Below are 21,002 nucleotides of genomic sequence, written 5' to 3'. Positions count from 1 at the left end.
CAAGCTTCGGAAGGTTACTGTATATTACACACACACACACACACACACACACACACACACACACACACACACACATTAGACTACCAGTGCACCTATATGAAAATATGTGGTATATACACAAGCTGGTGTCTCCCTCGGTGAGCGTGTCAGAATGATTAACCTGACATGTCCTTCTCTCCCGGGACGAATGAAAGTGTAATTGGGTTCCACTTATTCACTCTGTATTTTCCTTTAAATTTCTTTAATTAATTTAATGACAACTGAAATAATTATAAGAGTCCCTCCTGTAAAATCAATTTATCTCTTTGAATTGTGTTATCTGGTTAAGGAGCACACTTTATATATATATATATATATATATATATATATATATATATATATATATATATATATATATATATATATATATATATATATATATATATATATATATATATATATATATTTTTTTTTTTTTTTTTTTTGTAGCCAGGCAGATGATTCATGGGCCATAGTCAGATATTTATGTTATTTTTATTATAAAATAAAGTACACCATCTAGGAGCTATAAAAAATTATTATTTAATGCAAATATATCCTGTATGTCATCTGAAGTGAGACATATTATTCCAACTTAAAATGAGCTGCTCTGTATTATATTCTAAAAGGCTCGCTGTACTTTGACAAAAGGAAGAGATGTTTGGGTAATCAATTCGTGTGTCAGTTTGGAAAAGCTCCAGCGTTCCGTCTCCTAATAAAAGTCGTGTTTCCAGACAAAATACACGCCAGTTGAGGAGAGAGTTTGCAACTTTGGCCAAGAAAAAGGGAAATAAAAAATTTATGTCGGGTCGTAAGACAGAGATATTCGTAGAAAATAGCTTGTTTTGTTTTTCTTCATTGTAGTAGATATTGAGATTAATAATGAAGGCTAAAGGAGATACTAAAGTTGATAAAAATCTTTATTTTATTTTCACGTTCTTTCTCTCCCTCTTTCGTGAAATCAGTTTCCTGTTGAACACACCAAATACAGAATTCCATAACCGAAAGTTATGTAATTACCATTGGCCATTTTTAGACTCTATCCTAGTTCAGCCATTTAATTAATGAAGAAGAACACTGTCTGAAAAAATTAAATATAAATTTATATTAATTTCTCCTCAGCCAATTTCTGAATCAATGAAATTGACATTCAAAATCGGTGATACTTCAGTGCTCCTTTTACTTATAATTACAATGCGATTTTCAGATTTATGGACTCAGCAAGTAGACATAAGTAATTAGAATGTTCTTGAATGCCTTCCTACATGCATTCTTGTCAATACACCCAAATTTATCAGATAGGGACAAGATTATTTTGAACTCAGTCACTAACCCCCTTCTACTGTGTCGGAGCGGGGCAGTGTATGCGGAACCTCCAAGTGAACTTTCAGCTGTTAAAGCCAGGCCGCCACTCCCTGAGGGTAATCTAAGATTTGTTTTATTAATATAATATAATATAATATAATATAATATCATATAATATAATATGGTGTAATTGTAGTCAGTACAGTACAGTACAGTGCAGTACAGTACAATGTGACGTATCGTGACGTGATGTGACGTAACAGCACAACGCAACGCATCGCAACGCAATAAAATATGATATAATGTAATAAAATAATGATAATTCTAATAGGGTTACTAACAGGCTGCTTAATATCCAAATTAATATTGATAAAGATGAGGCATCAAATGTGGCGACAGACTTTCACACATAACCATCAGTTCTACCTGGGACTACGTTACCAAATTCAGTTATTAAATAAAGAACGAAAGTAAACTAATGCCAGCATACCTCAGAATGTCTGGTATTTTGTTATTTTAACTCAAACATTTACCAATAGACTGGACTCACCCCTGAAGATGTGAATTACACGAAAGCGCTTGGGAACTTCGTGTTTTCATTTTCCTTGTGGTTATCAGCATATACCTGGATCACGCGCACCTACAGTGATTTACATGCATATATATATATATATATATATATATATATATATATATATATATATATATATATATATATATATATATATATATATATATATATATATATATATATATATATATATATAATTTATTTTTTATGTTTTTATTTTTTTAATACTTAGGAAACGGTCCCACCTCCTTCCTCGGTGTTGACAAATATATCTGGCAATAACTGCACACGACGAGCACTAAAAGGGAAGGGATTGTCACAGAAGTGGCGCCGAAAGAGTTGAATATCTTCTCGATAAGAAGAATTAAGGAGTTACAAGATGTATCTTAATTGTTTCAGTCACTCAGGCAGGGTCTTCATTACAATCCTGATCACATAAAGTTAACGTAATTTAATATCAACGGTTTTTGAACAAATACACACCATTTTTCACGTGAAGTTAATAAAATTCCTCAATCAAAAACAAACACACCTGACCTACACGCAACACGCTGAAAAATAGTGGCAATAAGCAACAAAGCCATAGAAGCTAATGTGAGTCCCAACTACAAACAAAATATCAATAAGGACAATGATCTCATCAATGAATTAACAATGTCCTATGCTGGCATTGGCGAGCTATGACAAAAAAAAAAACAATTGTTGTGGTTGAATGTGTGTGCGCCAAGTCCGTAGACTTGCTAGTGATTTCAATACTCGTGGCTGAGTAGAATACAAAAAAATATTCGTGTGACACAAAAGTTTGCTTGGCTCGTAGATGAATGACGTCCATGGAGTAACGATTATCGTAGAATAGTTACTGATAAGTATCATGCCAGTTAATATAGCACCCGACGTGGCTATCGGAGCTATAACTGACCAACAATACAGATGTTTGCGTGTGGGTAACTGAACATCACTCATCGTGGTAGTGAGTTTCCAGGCCGAGAAACGAAAGTGTAAAACATCTCGACTTCCCACCACAATAAACTCTAATAATTTTTTTTTTTTATTTGTCACAGTTATTAAGTCATAATTGGAGACGATTTTACTGTACTTGAAAGATTCCTCGAGTGTGTATTTAATTAAATTGTAACCTACATTCTTATTTCAGGGTTGAATCTTCTTTTAGTTATTAAAATCGTGTGTGTGTGTGTGTGTGTGTGTGTGTGTGTAATAATAATAATAATTAACGGTTCATTGAAAAAGTTCTGCTGCCCGAAGGCTGAAAATATACTGTACATTGGACATAAATGACTTATTACATACATTGACATTGGTGGTTTAGCAAAAGCCTTCATTAGAGAAAGGTAAAGGAATATACAGTGAACATACAGATTAATGTTTAAAGTGGAGGTCACGTAGATCATATGTGCTGAGGTGTTGAACAGCAGACACGTGTATAGTAACTCCCTCACAGATGGTGTTATGAGGGGCATCACGTAGTGTAGTAGTTCCCTCACAGATGGTGTTATGAGGGGCTTCACGTGGTGTACTAATTCCCTCACAGATGGTGTTATGAGGGACCTGACGTGGTTTAGTAATTCCCTCACAGATGGTGTTATGAGAGGCTTGACGTGGTCTAGCAATTCCCTCGCAGATGGTGTTATGAAGGGCATCACGTGGTGTAGTAATTCCCTCACAGCTGTTGGAATGAGGAACCTCACATGATGCTGTAGCAACTCGTTCATTTCGTGGTGTCGTAGCATTATGGGGACACCACGTGTGGTCCCAGGCCTCCCTATCGTGGAGGGATTAACACATAGCTGGTGCTGTTCAGCCTCAAGGGCAGTTATCACTGTGTACCTGGGACCTCACTGTGTGAAGGTTTGCTTGGGTACGACTCGGCTGTTACTGTTGAGTGGTTTTTCACTGACTTAAGCACTGTTCACCACTATTAACAGTGGTTCCATTCCTTACCTAAATGAAATAGTAGCTGCTGGCGAGAACTTGTTGATATTCCTGTGGGGAGGATGGGTTCAGGAGAGGGAGTTAGTTTGGGCCAACTTAACAGTTGACCTGGCTGCTTCCAGAGGAGCGCCAGGTACGTCTTGACCCTTCGGTGTCAAGGATGAAGTGTGTGTGTGTGTGTGTGTGTGTGTGTGTGTATGTTTGTGCGTCCCTGCGTGCGTGCTTGCGTACATGCCTGCTCATCATGATAAACTTGCAGCTTTAACTGACTGGCAGAACAATCCTCACACTCGGATCAAAACTGATACCTTCCACAAGAAGAGAGTTGCGGCCCAACGGGAACTTCGCAATCTAAAGAATGACTGGCTTAAAAATAAAACATGTGAAAAAACCCCCAAAACATGCAGATCAGCACAAGATGCGCCAATTTTTCAATTCCATTAAAACATTTTATGGGTCAACCACTCGTGGTGGAGCCCCCCTCCGCTCATCTGACGGTAACTTCATAATTAAAGACGATGAAGGCCTCCTTCAGAGCAGGAAAGAACACTAGCATCCATTGCTCAATCGAAACACCAATGCGGATATCCTGACTACCTAACAGGTCCCTCAGCATCCAGAGCTGACCCACCTCAGCTATCCTCCATCCCTGGATGAGGTAGTTACTGCCATCAAACCGATGAAAAATAACAAAGCCTCAGGGCCTGATAGAATCCCAGCCGAGGTGCATAAAGCAGGAGGACCCCTGCTTACCAGACGTCTCCATTCTCTCCTGGAGAATATATGGGAAAAGGAGGAAATCCCCGAAGCTTTTAAAGACACTTCTATTGTCAATATTTATAAGAACAAGGGAGACCGGTCAGACTGTGGCAACTACCGTGAGATCTCGCTGCTCTCCGTATCTGGCAAGATTATCGCTCAAGTCCTGCTAAACAGCCGCCTTCCTGAAGCGAAAAACTTCCTCCCAGAATCTCAATGTGGTGTTAGACCATCACGTGGCACCACTGACATGATCTTTGCTGCCCGCCAGATACAGGAAAAGTGCAGAGAACAGCATCGTTACATGTACATGGCTTTCATTGACCTAACCAAGGCCTTCGACTCGATTAAGAGGGTAGCCCTCGGTGGACCCTCAGACGTTTTGGCTGCCCACCAAAATTCATCGCCATTGTGAGGCAAATCCACGATGGCATGGACGGCAGTGTCCTGCACAACGGCATCCAGTCTGAGTTCCTCCCCATCTAAACGGGGGTTAAACAAGGGTGTGTACTGGGACCAACTCCCTTTTTCATTTTCTTGGCTGCCTTCCTTACTCGTGCCAGTGCCAATTTAGCCGGTGGGGCGGACATCGAGTACCGGGTGAAGGGAGGTCTTTTCAACATAAGACGACTCCAGGCAAAAACAAAGGCGTCTGTAGCTTCCATTACTGAACTTCAGTATGCAGACGACCTAACCCTTGTTGCTCACACTGAACACGACCTACAGGAGGTCCTAAACACCTACGCAGATACGTATGGTCACTTCGGCCTTGAGGTGAATGTTCGTAAATCTCAGATTCTCTTTCAACATGCCCAAGTTCAGACAAACCTCCACCATCCATCCAGCTTAACGGTACTACCCTCTCTAATGTTACCCACTTTCGGCATCTCGGCTCGCATCTGTCCACCACCGCAGACATCGATGAAGAGATTCATCACCGGATCTGATGTGCATCTCAAGCCTTTGGCGGACTCCGAAACCGTGTCTTCAGCTATAGGGATCTGAAATTATCTACAAAGCTGCATGTATTTCGAGCAGTGGTCCTCCCACCCTGCCATATTGCAGTGAGGCATAGGTCACATACAGGAAGCACCTCAATGCACTTGAAAACTTTCACCAACCTAGTTTACGTTCCATCCTCCGAGTTTGCTGGGAAGATAAGAGAATAAATGCCAGTATTCTTGCTGACACTAACTGTAGGAGCATCGAGGCTACCATTATCCATGAACAGCTACGCTGGAAATTTTATGTTACCCGCATGGACGACAATAGACTGCCAAAGCAGCTACTTTACAGTCACCTAACGAGTAGTAAACGTAACTCCGGCGAGCATTTGAAAAGATATAAGGATAGTCTTAAGACAAACCTGAAAAAGTGCCAAATCGACCCCCTTGCCTGGGAGTCAATTACTTCAAATCGTAACGCTTGGAGGAGCACCACACGAGGTGTCAATATTTTCGAGTAAGTCTGACTGCAAACCAAGGCAGACAAGCGCCACCGCCGGAAAGACGCTGCCACCACCCCTCCCGCACTAGATGCAGCCCTCCACATGTGCAACGAATGTGGATGATACTGCGGGTCCCGTATCGGCCTTTTTAGTCACCTCAAAACTCACCAACCTAGGTTACATCCCTAATATCTCATATCATTGTATCATAGCTGGATGATCGTCATACTCGATTCCGAGTGACAGCAAAGTAGTAGTAGTAGTAGTAGTAGTGGTAGTGTGTGTGTGTGTGTGTGTGTGTAAAGACGTCATTACTAATAATTGAGGAATATTGAGCCAGCCATCGACTTCCAGCATGAAATCATTTACCGTGTGTGTGTTTGTGTAAGGAAGTAGGTTACTCACGCGTCGTCTGTACGGTTAGTTGAAAATATGAAGACTCACAGGAAAGTAGGATAAGAAAGTTCCGTTCAGATTCGGCTTCTTGATAAATAGACGAAAAGTAATATTTGGGGTCAGGGATTTATTGGAAAATCTGGCGAAGGACTATTACGAGATTGAAATGTAGTGGATTATGACATTAATATTCTAAGAGGAGAAGTATTAAGCGTGTAAACAAGTGTAAATTTGATTTCTAAAATGAAAATTCTGCTAAATTCTGGGCTGGGGGCTAGAAAAACAACATCAATATGCAGGACGGTGTGGAAGAGCCGGTGATTAATGATAATAGTCGAGCTTTTGTCCCGCAATACCACGCGAGAACCGAGGACCGCCTGTTTAATGATGGCGGCCATAAGTGTGTCACTGACCTGATCATGGATGACGTAACTCGGAGCCTCTAGTGCACAAGCTGATGACGAGGAACCATATCATTAAGCAGTGGGAGCCCCAATAAGAAGCTACTTAATGAGGAAATTTGTATGGTTAATATAAAACAAGATAAACAAAGTATTAGGGAGCCAGGAGTGTTATTAAACCAGTTGTCCTACAAATGACCATTGCGGCGACAACATCTGGAGAGATGTCGTTAGGATCAATACCTCAACATTGGGACGATATAATCACCGACACATACCACTAACTAACCACTAAGGATACTCTGTGTATGTGTACAGTATTTATTGGGTGCCTGTATGGAAGGCACTACGGTATTAGGCTTTACCCGCATTTCATTCTTTTTTTAAAAAGTTTGTTTTAGGTACAAAAATAGCTTAATATTATTTTTTATTATAATAATAATAATAATAATAATAATAATAATAATAATAATAATAATAATAATAAAGGTTTATTTCGGATAATCTATTGCATACCATCATTTGATCTCAGATTTCAATAAATACTTAGGTACTGAACAATACACAACAATTAAAATAACATTGCTCTTATCTAAAACTGTTTATAACGAAATATTAGGACTGGGTTACAACATAATATGCAGACAATGAATAAACGAACCAAATTATAATAGGAATATAAATAAATACAAATGAAATTAATGGTTTCTATGATAAAACATTCATCCAGAAAGTGTGAGAATTTTGGTGCACTGGAAAGAAAACAGTTTATTAGAATGGAACGTGATGTTTTGTTGTAGAAAGAGGACAAGCGCCTTACTGACTCTTGGCGGGATTTAATCTAGGGAGTGTACGACATTTAATTCTCTATTCAGTTATGCGTGTAGTGAATTATGTAAATTAGTATGTATACAGTAAATTAATGAAGAAATTGCAGTAATAAAATTTGCTCGATGTTCACAACAATTTTGGAGGTATTCAAAGAGTAAAAGTGTGTGTGTGTGTGTGTGTGTGCGTGCGTGCGTGCGTGCGTGCGTGCGTGCGTGCGTGCGTGCGTGCGTGCGTGCGTGCGTGCGTGTGTAATAATAATAATAATTAACGGTTTATTGAAAAAATTCTGCAGCCCGAAGGCTGAAAATATACATTGGACATAAATGACTTATTACACACATTGGTGGTTTAACAAAAGCCTTCATCGGAGAAAGGTAAAGGAACATACAGTGAACATACAGATTAATGTAGGTGTTGAACAGCAAACTCGTAGTGTAGTAACTCCCTCCCAGATGGTGTTAGAAGGAACTCACGTGGTGTAGTAGTTCCCTCAGATGGTGTTATGAGGGACCTGGCGTGGTGTAGTAATTCCCTCGCAGATGGTGTTATGAGGGGCCTCACGTGGTTTAGTAATTCCCTCACAGATGGTGTTATGAGGGACCTCACGTGGTGTAGTAATTACCTCACAGATGGTGTTATGAGGGACCTCACGTGGTGTAGTAATTCCCTCACAGATGGTGTTATGAGGGGCCTCACGTGGTGTAGTAATTCCCTCACAGATGGTGTTATGAGGGACCTCACGTGGTGTAGTAATTCCCTCACAGATGGTGTGATGAGGGACTTGACGTGGTGTAGTAATTCCCTCACATATGGTGTTATGAGGGACATGTGGTGTAGTAATTCCCTCACAGATGGTGTTATATGAGTGAGGTTTGGTCTTAGGCCTTCCTATCGTAGACGGATTAACACATCGCTGGTTGTTGTTGGGTCTCACGGGCCGTAATCACTGGGTACCTGGGACCTCACTGTGTGAAGGTTAACTTGGGTACGACTGTTACTGTTGAGTTGTTCTCACTGACTTAAGCACTGTTCATCTCTGTTCACCTCTGTTTAACACTAGTTCCATTCCTTTTCTAAATGAAATTGTAACTTCTGGCGAGAACTTGTTGATATTCCGGTTGGGAGGAAGGGTTCAGGGGAGGGAGTTGGTATGGGCCAACATAACAGTTGACCTGGCTGCTCCTAGAGGAGCGCCAGGTACGTCTTGACCCTTCGGTGGTTAAGGATGTGTGTGAGTGTGTGTGTGTGTGTGTGTGTGTGTGTGTGTGTGTGTGTGTGTGTGTGTGTGTGTGTGTGTGTGTGTGTGTGTTAGGGAGGTCGTATTTCTTTATCATTGATAGTTTTTTATATACAAAACAGTTAGCACCAAACTGATGAACCTCATTAACAGTACTGAAGAGAAATCCTCTCATCGATGTAAAATTAAGTGACCCAATACATTACTAACTGTTCAGAACGTATTATTGAACGTTGTTCTTTCCTGGCGCCTCCTCCTCTCTCCCTCTCTGTTGACCAGGCAAGTACACAACTTAACAAGTAAACTGTAGCTGAATATATTGAAAGCTATCATTAGGTCAGTTAAATCATACGGATGATGCTGTCTATATTTTTCAAAATTAAACATCAACATAGTGTGTTTGTGATAATAGGCGTGAAACAAAAAATAACCACTAATTAATTTCATCCGTGATAATGACCGCAGGATATATATTCACCATTGGTTAATTAAGTCTGTAACATTGGTACTGAGGACACGTTAATCCGGACATAAAACTGTAATTCAATGAGTCCTAATTATCACATGCTGTCAGATATCAGGTATACCTGGATATTACTCGAACTTCGCTTTTACCTGACCTCATTCATCTGGCATTTCAGTAAGTAGTTGCTTATTTTTCATTCTCTCCCTTGGATGTTGCTAGTCACGCTACGCCTCGTTGGCACTCTTAGAATTTTCAAACTTGTGTGGACTGATTACTTTCTTCAAATACACAGTAGTTATATGTTTCCTACTCATACGTGCACTGTGACACATTTATCCCTGCCTACTTAAAAGATCTCTATCTCCCTCTTTTTTTCCCCCTAAAGGGGTGTGTGCACTTACTCCCCCTTACGGAACGTTTGATGGTTCGTCCCGTAATGCAATAGTCTGGGGCTGGCCGTACCACAAACCCAATGACCTGTTTTAGAATAATCCTCAGTGCAACAGCCTCCCCTCAACCCCCTGCAGCCATGTTGGAGGAACAGATAATACAACATGAAGAAGGATTTTACCGTTACGTTTAAATTTTTTGCCGTACAGCTGCAGGTTCGTCTCCTTCACGTTCATGGAAAATTGTGAGATGTTCAGTCGCTTACAATGATAAAATTCTCGCTGTAAGAGTTATTCAATTTTTATTTGTGGTACTTCACCGTGCACAAACACAACTATCTACGCATTCTCGCGTCCACCCCCCCACACACTCACCATGTGTATTTATCCAAGACGATACACAGGACAAGGTCCTGGGCAACAGTACGCTGCCTTCTTAACTTTAGCACAGTTAATAAACTCACAATTTTGTTAACTATTGCATTTTCCCTCGTACTAGCTGCCGTGTAATTCCAATGTCTGCTCCCTACCAGGTTGTTTTCATGATTCCATTTTATAGAATAAATTTAGAGCAAAATCAGTTGATCTTTGTGCTGCGGGTGATGGATGTCCTTTTCAATATAAATGATGTATATCCAAGCTGAAAGCGGCCATTTTTAACCTTTATAATAGACTAAATTATACCTTTGTAACACTCCAAATGCTCATATTTACGCAACCTTTGACTGGAAATTACCGAATAAATAAACTCTTTAGGTATATATATATATATATATATATATATATATATATATATATATATATATATATATATATATATATATATATATATATATATATATATATATATATATATATATATATATATATATATAATGTACGATGCTTCATTCTCCAGGGAGCTCCCTTTTGAGGGGGTGGCAGTGAAGAAGAGCCTTCAGGTCGCCCTAAATTGCATACCTCCCCTTATACTCTCCCAGGTTCTCTTCTTAATCAACAGTACTGTTCCATCTTTCCCTCTCACGGTGTGGCCAGTGTCCCTCTGCTAATTGCCTCTGTACTCCCTCTTCACTGTCCTCTCTTCCTGAATCTTTCTCACATGACCTTACCATCTCAACACGCCTCTCTTCACCCATTACACTACTACACAATTTCCCTAATATAAAAACTAAACTACCCGAGTTTTTGTAGGTGGGTGGAACTCCCCCTGTTCAGTCCTGTCCTTTTCTTACACACGTTTAAATGTATACTGTTACTAGATGATGTTTTTATAGAGCTATTATTGTTTCTCTTCCCACGGTGGTCCATAAGCAACAATATTCTAATTATACAGTCACATAGTAACGGAGTTACTTAGAATGAAATTAATACTATAGTATTCACCAGTAATATAATTGGTTAATGAATAAACTACATGTAATTATTGATAAACATTACAGTTTTACTGTATGTGGCTAAACAGACAAAGAAGTAATTGAAAGTGTGGTATTTACGTCTGACTTCTGAAGTTATAAGTTACACAACAGGAGATGATGTCTATTCTGTGATATTCTTATATATCACTGATCCCGTTACTATAAAGCATGTACTGTACTGTATATTTAACTTTGGTGCTAATCTTCACTGAATATACGTGTGGGTGATTTACATCCCACAATATAACTAGCATCATGTTTAACTTAATAACCCACGTAAAAGTCACCTTATGTGTTCAATAATTAATATATGGACATGATTTTTTATCTATATCATTAAAAAGAAATATAGAGTATATCAAAGAAGAAGAAAATAGAGTCTGTCAAAAAGGCGAAGAAATTTGTCGTTCGTCGGTAAGCGTCAATAGCTGGGTCATCAAAACTCCTACAAGGCTGAGGCCAACCCTTTGACAAGTTTGTGAGGTGCAGCCCCGCCAATATTCCTTGTTTACTTTGTATCACCCTACTGAATAGCCGGTTCCCGGGGTCTCAGCAAGGACACTTATTTTTACTCTCTCTCTCTCTCTCTCTCTCTCTCTCTCTCTCTCTCTCTCTCTCTCTCTCTCTCTCTCTCTCTCTCTCGCTGGAGCTCCGTACCTTTGAAATGAGTGTGTTTATTTCTTTCATTCTTTTGATACTCTGGTTCATGGAGATCAGAAGTCTTTATAAAAATAATAATAATAATAATAACTATTATTAGGACAAGCGAGGGAGTGGCATCTCCTTCAGGGATAAATATGACCTAATAAAAATATATTTTAGTCGAATAATGACATTTCCAACGAATTCTGTAGGTTCTATCAGTGAGTCATTCAGTAAGTCATGCAGTCAATGACAGTCAAGTAAACAGTTTCCCTTTCCCCGTGTTATTTGATCAAGATTTATCTTATCCACGTTTTCATTGTGGATCTACATGATATATATATATATATATATATATATATATATATATATATATATATATATATATATATATATATATATATATATATATATATATATATATATATATATATATATATATATATATATATATATATATATATATACTATATATATGTAACCGGTCGGAATTTACTGGACTTTATTTTCTCACTTGACTTGGGGTTTATTAAAGATTAATAGATGGTAATGGCAGTGGAAGCGCCCCTTTGAGAAAAATCCCGAACCAGCACAAGAACACTTAAATCTACTAAACAAAATGAATTGTCCGTGACCCGTGGAAGGATAGCGTCTGTGACTGGGATGAATGAGACACACTGTAAAATTTAGACACTTATATTCCCTCCAACACTACAAACACAATCAAATAATGGTACACCAATATGCCCACCTCTTAACTTGAACTTAAAACACTACTCTGGGGAATAAAAGTTATACATGATATAGAAATTATTAGAAACTCAGGCAACAATAAATTTGAAGTATTAAGAAATGTTGCTTGCACACATGAAACAGGCCTTAAGGGCTTTCACAGAATAATATCCACCACTGCGGAAGTGGTATAAAAATAAGAAATTATTAATTCCACCATGAATAGGCCTAAAGGGCACTCAATATAATTATGTTACACCAACAGATGCAGGCCTTAAGGGTTTTCAACAAAATAATATCAGTCCCTGAGGAAATGGTATCAAAAAATAAGAAATTAAATACTCTATAATGAATAGGCCTTAAGGGCTTTCAACAAAATAATATCAGTCACTGAGGAAATGGTATTAAAAAATAAGAAATTAAATACTCTACAATGAATAGGCCTTAAGGGAACTCAACAAAATTATATCACCCCAACAGATGCACACTTCCTAACCTAACTTAACCACTACTCTGGGGAACAAAGGTTATACCTGAGATCGGAATTATGAAGAAAAATTAGATGCATTAAAAGAATCAAATCACAGTATCACTCTGGTTCCACTTAGTGACACAAACATTCAAAAAACAATACTATCAAAATTGTTTAAGAAATATTAAACTACACACGTCAAGATAATATCAGTAACTGAGAAATGGTATTAACTACACCCAAATATATTCACTATTATTGATATGTTACTGGGTCCACCCATACTCGTGAACCATGCTCCACCCAACTCAACATACACCCGTAATAAGGGAGATAAAATGTTCCTCTAGGCATCCCCTAGAGTCCTAGACTCATGGTCTCAGTATTACTCCCAGTGCATCCATAAAAGCGCAAAGTGAGCCAATCAGACCTTGTACAGTTGAAAGCTTTAGCTTCCGTTAGCAAGAGGTTTCACTAAGCTGCTGCTCGAGACATGTGGTGTTGTGAGCCGGGTAGAGAGGCTGTTATTTAACGATCGTCCCGTCGTCAGCTGGGCACCCAGACAGCTAGATTCCCTCAAGATCGCTGATACCCGGCTAAACAGTGACTGATCGGTCCAATGGCGACAATCGCCACCCTCGATCATCAACAGCAGTCTCAAACAGCAGTCAATCTCTCGCAGTCATCACTCTCGCAGTCAAACTCCGGTCAAGTGGGTTCTGACGACCTGAAATAGACTCGCACCAATAGCTCTTGTTAACTTTACCCACTGCCTATCTAAGCCTGTCTGAGATCGAATGAGACTTACTTGTTATGCTGCGATAGTGCAGCACAGGTGACTAGAGCCACGTGACTATTTCTGTGACGGACGCGCAGGGACGTCTTGTTTGTCTGAATGCTCCCGTGACTCAGAACCAGCCAGCGTCGCGTCTCTCAAGGCGCTAGCTTAGGCCCCTACGTGACATATTTCCGCCTAACTAATAACTCCTTGGGACGCGTGACATTATTCCAGACTGATAAACGATCTATAATAATTTCAAATTCAATAATAGTCCCTTAACTTCATGAATCTCATCATTATTAATACGGCAAATTACATTTAATAGCATATAGGCCTAGTTCACAACCTCCCATTATGTGCGGGGCGCTCTCTTCCCTCAGACGACCTTGAACGCTCAGTATCGCTAATGGCGGGGGCATTTGGGGAACTTTCTGAATATTACAATCATTCCCCCTAAAAAAGACAGCACTGTCCTCATGTGCTGAAAAGCTGCTCTACACATACGACCCCCTAAAATTTGTTCTAAGGACTGCGTCTCACCCCTTTAACATGCTAAACGCAGCATTCCCGTCTTCTCCACTTTCTCTCCCCACAACATTTTATATATAAATATATATATATATATATATATATATATATATATATATATATATATATATATATATATATATATATATATATATATATATATATATATATATATAAAATATATATATATATATATATATATATATATATATATATATATATATATATATATATATATATATATATATTTCATTAGCCCATTAAAACACGCGGACTTCTACATACAATGAACACCTCAACCCGCCGGGATTCGAAGTCACGGCCCACAAGCCCATGAATGTGACGGGGAACGCTAATCGCTGGACCACCAGGATACAAAAGCAATCCTAGATTTTGTTATATTTCACACGAAGCCTGTTCAACGAGCTTAAGGCGCCGTGAACCTCTAATGCACCGTGATTACTATAGGTGGTCAGAGGTTCACGGCTGGCGTTCCCTCGGCTCACAGTCATGGGCTGTGGGCCGTGGGTTCGAATCCTGTGATTGTTGTTGATTGTATATATATATATATATATATATATATATATATATATATATATATATATATATATATATATATATATATATATATATATATATATATATATTACGGTCATAAGCCCACCCGGGCACAGGTCATTTTATAATGACCCACATCATAGCATGGGGAAGAGGGGGAATATAATAAAATAATAATAATGATAATAATATAAACAAATTAATAAAAGTAAATAACACTTATAATGAAAGAAAATAATAGTACTCATAAAAATAAGATACAAATAATCATAATAAAGAATCACAAATAAATAAAAACAATATATAAATAAAAATTGAGAAATAATATGTATGTTGTGTTGTCAAAGTAGGAGAAACAATTGAAACCCTACATTGTGTGTAAATGAGGCAGAAAGTCAGATCAGCAGCCGGGGACTTGGTCACAATTTTTGTGATGCCATATGGCAGCAGGATCCACCATTAGACAACACATTATGCTTCCAATATCTTCCAAGGCGGTAGTACCTCCCTGTTTGATAACTGCCTACTGCCTACTACCTATCAAATTTTTTTCATGAATAAAAATTAATATTTGTCATTGAAAAATAAGAATTTTATCTTTTTAAATGTTTTACAAATGGTACACTTTTATTTGATGCTCTGCTGAGATTTTTTTTTGCTTTATGTTAGCGCCTGACGAGGCATTACTCTTTTTTGCGAAATCACGAAAAAAAAGTTGAATCACGCCCTCTCTCTTTTCTGTCGAATTCCCGGATTTACTACATGTATATATATTTTAGAGCCCTAAACTCAAAGGCTTTTATACATGCTGTCCATAACAGTGTCATCCTGCGATCCAATCTTCTCACCTCTGCCACCATGTATCTTCATCTGTGCTGCCTCGTATGTGTAATTTCAGAGGCAGTATTTGCAGCCAACGAGGGTAATCCATGGACACGATACGATACGCAGTCCAGTAGTGGAGGGCGTAACTGTGGCAGTAACTTATCTGTAACGTGGTTGTTGTCCCTCCTGTTCTTGGTTGTTTCGCTGAAGACTGTGAATGGCGTAGCACTTGATCGCCGGCGGATGGTGGCGCTGTAACACATAACGACCATTTGAATGACACGGGAGAAGGACGACTACTAGTTGATAAAAATTAGTGAACTTGATTTTCGGCCTGGAGAACAATGGCTTATTATTACCAGTACACCTCTCTGTCTCCTGCCCAAGGAAAAGTTTCACCTGATGTATTCATTCGGGGTTTCCCCACTTTCCTTTCTTGATTCACCTGGTCATGAGCAGACAGATATGGTTTAAGTTGTCTGTATATGTATCTGGTAATGTTACACGGTCTTTATTTTAATCTTTGATAAAATTTAAAACAGTTTGTCCACAACTCTGCTTAAATTGTAAATATCTAAAAAGAAAAGAAAATACACACTATCGATTGACTCACTTCCTCTTCACATAATGAAGATAAATAAAAGAAAATATTCTCAGCCCTCACTATGCGGGAGACACAAACTTCAAAAGCCTTAGCACCAAGACTGTCTCTTAGCCATCTGGATCTCCTTTACTGTTTTGGTCCTACAACTTGCTCTGTTCTACCGTGTGTCATAAAACACTCCTCAATCAAATCCTACAACATTAAGCACTGTTGTAAAGCTGAATGGGATGAAGTACCCGAGTTCTAGTTAACAATTCACTGTAGCCTCACAAGCGAAGCTTTTAGTAATGACAAAACGTTACCAAAACTATTGTTCTTGCCATGTAAGAGTTCATCCCTAACTCTGTTCATCCCCATTGTTCAACATTTCTGTCAGAGGCACACAACATATACCAAATACATCAAATAATAGAAAATCAACCTATATATAGCCACTGTTAAGTCACATATCACGGCACAAAATCAATACACACTAACCGTTAACGCGAGCAAAGGTCAAATTTAACGCTTCATACTAGTTTCTTTACGGACTTTTTTTATAGTTTTAATTAAAAATTATATATATATATATATATATATATATATATATATATATATATATATATATATATATATATATATATATATATATATATATTTTTACGGGGATTAGCCCACCCGGGCACAGGTCATTGACCTACATCAGGGCCTGAGGGGGGGGGGGCCAAAATTGATTTACATTAGCATAATTTTCTTGTTTTTTTCAATAGATCAGTTCACCCTGATTTCCTTACATTACCCTCTCACCTTTTATTCTTCTTCAGCTCCCTTTCATAGCAAGTACTCCCCCCCCCACCCCCCCAAAAAAATATCTCTTTGGCATCACATCTGGCAGATCGTTCAGACATTGATCCACGTAATCACACTCCAAAGGATCCTTGTCTCGACCTTGCCAACCCCTTCTGAGTATTCTCAATAATTTGTTTGTCTTCAGACACTTAAATGCTAAAATAACTCTTTTTGTATAACTGTCTTTTATTTCACTAAATATGAGTTAATTATTTTCTTGTACATGCTTTTTAGACTTCTGATCTCCACTGCTAATTTTAGTAGCTCACGGATACTTATCTGTACAACTAACCCAAAAAGGAAAACTTATACTCCCCATATTATGAAACCAAAGCCTTGAGCACTGACCACAGATGTGTCATTATCACTGTATTTAATCATCATCTTACCTTCCAACAGACTAATGGATATTCACTATACCTGTAACACTAAGACAGTCTATGCTCATAAATTTGTATAAATGTTTATATCAATCGGTAGTTCGGTTACGTAACAAATCATCATATCAAAGTGTGAAAGAAGTAAAGTCGGAAAATAACGTCTGTTGTACAGCGCCGTCATTATTATTCTTAACAGATTAATTTGGTCAAACGAAGATCTTTTACTAAAGCAATAAGTATCTTGTCCGCCGCCCTCGTCACCACTAATTTTCTTGGCTAAATGATTCACAGCTGCCGCTCTCTATTTTACCCAGGCGCGCCTCACTAACTACGGCTGCGTTAGCCACAAGCACCACCACACACCACACACTGCCTGCAATATATTCACGTGAGTCTCTATATATCACCAATACTACACACAACAGGGAGAAATAAACGCAAAATTGCTCTCGAGTGAATGCTAAAATACAACCGCGCTGTATTTCAATGTTGTGACTGTTGTCGTATATTTCCAGAATTAATTTCTACATACCCGGCTAACGATTGAGCTTGTATGCATGGAAATACACAGACTTAAATACGATATGTCGTGCTTAATTACAAAGGGTTATGTAAGTGACTTTGAGGATTAATGGTGCTTAGATTTTCGCGACTAATCCGGGTGGTGAAGGCTCGGCCGCCACATAATACAAGGGAGAGGTCCCTTATGTGTGGTGAATAAACACAGTCAGGTGACATACAGCCACACTGGCGCACCTGTGCATGATGCACGGTGTGTTCTACATTTGGAAGAAGAGAGGGGGAGGTGATGCTGTACACAGGTGAAGATATTGCTTTTAATTGTCTGTCTGTTTGTTTCTCACTCCCATGTGTCTGCCTTTGAATTTATTTATATTTATGCTTTTCGATCTACGTCTGTTTTTCGCTCTTCAGAATTTGAATATGTAGACTGCCTGGCTATTCTAAACGATGTTGTTACTTTTTACACACACGAGCGAAAACACCGCTGAGGACCCTCGACATCACCCCGATGTCATGCTATCAGTAACTAATGGCACACATCATCATTACCTTCTCCATGGTCAATAAAATAGAGAACATTTATACAAAGGGAAAGTCAGATCAGAAAGGGATTACATAATATTCCTCTTTTTTAATTAATCAGTTTTTAATCATAATATTTGTTTCTCCTTTTATTGTCATTTACACATTTATTTGTATTTTAACACAGCCACATATGATATAGTTGTATGTTATCAGTTGTGATAATATTGATGAGTATATCATTCTCGCTAAACTAACACAAGTCCCGTCATGATAAAATACACATGAACAAGTCAGGAAGGGTAGTGATACATTGTCCTGTATTTACGATAACTTTGAATTGTAATATTAAAAATTTATATGAATCTGGGATAAACTGAAAAGGCAAAATACGACCCTTTTGAATAGATAATTGGTCGAGCACACTATCTGCATCAGGTATAGTTGTGAAACCCGCATATAGAATCTGTGTCCAGAATAGAAACCTGAAATACCGTATTGTTCTCAACACAAACAAATTGTTATCGCTTTTCGTGTCCGAGTTTACTGTGCCATTGATATCACAGCAATTCGTGAACATATATACGATACTGAAATCCACACTCTTTAGATCTCTAGGAACCTATATAAAAAAAAATCGAGTAACGTCATTTTTGCCAGTGCAGAGATTATTGATAATCATTATCCATGCCTTCGAGGTGGTCTAGGTAAGGCAGCCAATGTTTTGTAATCTTTCTATTAGAATATGAAAGACTGCCTGTAGCCTTATACGGTACGATATAAGAAAGAATACAACGTTCATACTCGACACACACATATCTTGATAAAGTCAAACAGGAAAAGGGAGATACTGGAGCACCTTAGCATTCGTCTTTATTCAAAACATCTTCAGAGGCAACTGAATTTACAAGGACTGGGAGAGGCTTATATACAATGGGTCCATCAACTCTCCATCTGTTATGTTTGGTACTTATTTACAGCTGGGTGGACTAAGGGTGTCTCGGGAGCGAACCAGCCACTCTTAGAATTAAATTCGAGTGGTGTATACACTTGCCCACTCACCCCGTATAACATCTCGTTTCCTTTTCTTTAAAAAAAAACATTACATATTTTTTTCTTAAAATTTTAACGACCCAAGAACAACTTATGTTGCTGCTATCATCATCATCATCATCATCATCATCATCATCATCATCATCATCATCATCATTATTATTATTATTATTATTATTTTTTTATTATTATTATATTACCGTTCATTGTATGCATGTGCTAGTAAGAGCCTCGACCACTGTTTGTTGTATAGGTATTTACTACTTCTCGCAAACTTCAAAAGTGAAACGCCTTTAATTCACCTGACACACGCAGTCACAGATCAGGACCCGCGGCACACACACAAGCACCAACAATAAAAATAAATTCCGAACACTTTTTGTATTCACTCGGTCAAGTTGTGGTGATGGATGAACGAAACGCCACAATATGCCACTGAACCCTCCAACACTGCCCCAGAATATACAGTATACTCGTATGTCATAACACTTTGTAACTTTGCTTGATAAGGTGAGACACAAACCAGAGTAAATTTTTAAAAGGCTATTATTCTTCGTTTTAAAGGTTCAAAATACGTAAAACATAGTTCTTCATTTTATAGGATACGAATAATGTAAATCTAAATTAAGATTAATATGAATTTTGGACATATTTTTCTAAATCAGGATATTTATATGGTTTAGCAGGAGTGCCCAGTGAATAATTAAAGTCGCGTGGTTCTGGAAATATTCTAGACCTGCTTCATATTATATTCTGGAAACTTAAAATATAACCTCGTTCTGAGAGACAAGCAGATCGATGAAGCTTATACTCTATACTTTCAAGGTTATAATATCTGCCATGCACGTTCTCTGCTGACCGTAGCAGCCCTGCGACCATTATTAGGTTGATAGAGGTGTCAAGTATTGTACAGAAGCACACTGGCCCAACATGGTGGAAAATTTATAAGCAAGTGATTATCAACAGGGTTTGATATTTTAAGGGCAAGGTTAAGGTCAGAGAGGAAAGACTGGAAGTGGTAAATTTTAAGAGAAAACTTTTTATCAGTGTTGGTGTATTAGAGCGCTTCAAGAGCTTAGGTTTTAAGCGTTTATTACAGGTTAGCAAATACACTTTTCATTAACCATTAGAAAAGTAATGGATAACTGGCTCTGTAATTTCATATACAACTTACCAATGAAAATATTGATAGCATTAATGACGTGAAGAGCAACCTGTTAATATGTTGTTGTCAATGTTCTGTTCATTTTTTTATTTTTACGGTAATTTTTTGCCGTCTTTATTATTATCTTATGATATATCTTGTTGAAGGACACTTATTTCAGTAAGATATAATGTTAAACAAATTTGTTAAATCCTAACACGTATTG

Source organism: Homarus americanus, unplaced genomic scaffold (assembly GCF_018991925.1).
Source record: "Homarus americanus isolate GMGI-L3 unplaced genomic scaffold, GMGI_Hamer_2.0 scaffold7626, whole genome shotgun sequence".
NCBI classification, from domain to species: Eukaryota; Metazoa; Arthropoda; class Malacostraca; order Decapoda; family Nephropidae; genus Homarus; species Homarus americanus.
Note: the sequence above shows the minus strand (reverse complement) of the source record.